Here is a 2118-nt window from a genome sequence, read left to right on the forward strand (position 1 = left end):
TTAGGGGGCCCTTCTTGCCCTTCCCTGTCTAATGGCTCTTTGCACAACCAGGGGTGACAGTCCATGAACTGGCACTTGGGGCCCCTTCCACCTCTTAATCCGTCTCTCTCAAAAAATAGAGACATTCACAGACTGACAGAACATTAAAAATCCTTCAATTGAACTGTTTTAATTTCACAGAAAAGCAAACTGAAAAAACAAGAGCAGTGACTTTTCGAAAGTAAGTCATAGAACTCAGGACTCCTGGCTTCCAGGACCATGAACCATGGTCTCTCCCCAATCCCTCTCACTTGCCTCCTCAGCTTTGTCTCCCTTGGTGCCTCAGTGGCACTTTGTAAATTGACTTTGCACAAATGGGGGTTGGTTGGTGAGGAGACTCCTTCCTTACTCCCCTGCCTTTGTTTCTCCCAGTGTTCCCCAATATACAAAAGCTAGTCCCCTATACCAGGAAAGAACTCACCCATGGAAGGAGAGAATCCTGGGCATGGGACAGGGTCTGGGTATAACTACTCAACACTGATCTGAAGTCTCATTCCTCCATATGCAGAACAGGCTGAGCACCATGAAGCTGATGAAATGGGAGCTGGTGCTGGGGGCTCTGCAGAGCACAGCCTTTGGGGGGCTTTTGTTACTTCTGAGTCAGCTGCTAGCTTCTTGGACAGATCTGAGCCCTCCATCCACCAGGACCTCTTCCAAGAAGTTTGAGTGGCAGGCTCAGAGACCACCCCCCCTTGGTCCCGAGGGTCCTTCAGTCCTACTCTTTCCTGCTCAACCATCCTGACAAGTGTGAAGATCCCAGAGGTCCCCCCTTCCTGCTCATGCTGGTGATGACCCGGCACCAGGAAGTGGGGATGCGCCAAGTCATCCGGCAAACGTGGGGCAATGAAACCTTGGTGTCCAGTGTGATTATCCGCCGCCTCTTTGTTCTTGGCCTGCCTCCACCTCTCTTTGCCCAGGAACTTCAGGACCTCTTGGAGGAGGAGGATAGGGAGCATGGGGATCTCCTCCAGGTGGGCTTCCTGGATACATACCACAATTTGACTTTCAAGGTCCTCACAGGCCTGGAGTGGATGGCCCAGTTCTGCCCCACTGCCCAGTATGTGCTCAAGGTGGATAGTGATGTCTTCTTAAATCCCAATTACCTAGTACAGCAGGTGCTGTGACCCAATGGACCCACACAGCTAGATTTCATCACAGGCCACATCTACAGAGGAGCAAACCCTGTGCGGAAGCAGAATCAGAAGTGGTATATGTCCCCAGAGCTATATTCCCACAACCAGTATCCGGACTATTGGGGGGGCCCTGGTTATGTGATGTCTGGCTCCCTGGGCCTTAGGATCCTGGCTGTAGCTAAGACAATCAAGCCCATCCACTTGGAGGATGTGTTTGTGGGGTTATGTCTGCAACAGCTTGGGGTGAAGCCTAGCCCTTCTCCTCCCAGCACCTTCCTGATGTTTTGGAGGAAGTATGACCACTGTGCCTTCCACTGACTTGTCCTGGTTCATCACTTCCAGCACCAGGAGTTACTACAGATATGGCCAGACTTCATACTAGCCCATAGTGCCTGCCCCACAGGGTAAGGGTCTGTGTAGGGGTTCTTGCTCTTCCTTCCCTCTTATGGCTGAACAGACACCTAGCCCACCCAGAAGGTTCTATTCAGCTTAGTGAGATAGCAAATAGAGAGGGAGTGTGGGTCTCTGTGTCAGCCCCTCACTCCAGAGAGCAGATGGCTTTGACCTGGGGAACAATTAACAATTTGTGGTATGTGAATATACCAGAATTTTATTGTGCTGGAAAAAACTGTAAATATGAAAACTTCAGAAAAGGATGAGGGCAGTTGTGTACATCGCTGTAGTGTGCAGTAAGCAGAGCCAGGAAAAACAAGACTAGCAGAGCCAAGAAAAATAAGACTACAACAGTGTAAATGGAATTCTGGCTTTTCTCTTTTTGCCACCCTTTTTGTTGCTGTCTTTGGGGGCAATTCTTATTTTTCAAGTCCTGCATGGGTGCTGTGAACTGAAATGGTGAGAGAACTTCTCCCCTTCACTCTTTCTTTATCCTTTAGTCTTTACTTTTATGGTCTTAGAAATGAGCCTGGGGGCATTAGATTCTGTTTCC

At 49.5% G+C, this 2118-nt stretch overlaps 1 pseudogene; it reads left to right on the forward strand.

Annotated features, from left to right (window-relative positions):
- The first annotated feature begins 488 nt into the window (after positions 1–488).
- Positions 489–1761, forward strand: LOC116421389 (annotated as a pseudogene).
- The last annotated feature ends 357 nt before the right edge of the window (positions 1762–2118 follow it).

Source organism: Sarcophilus harrisii, chromosome 1 (genome assembly GCF_902635505.1).
Source record: "Sarcophilus harrisii chromosome 1, mSarHar1.11, whole genome shotgun sequence".
Taxonomy (NCBI): domain Eukaryota; kingdom Metazoa; phylum Chordata; class Mammalia; order Dasyuromorphia; family Dasyuridae; genus Sarcophilus; species Sarcophilus harrisii.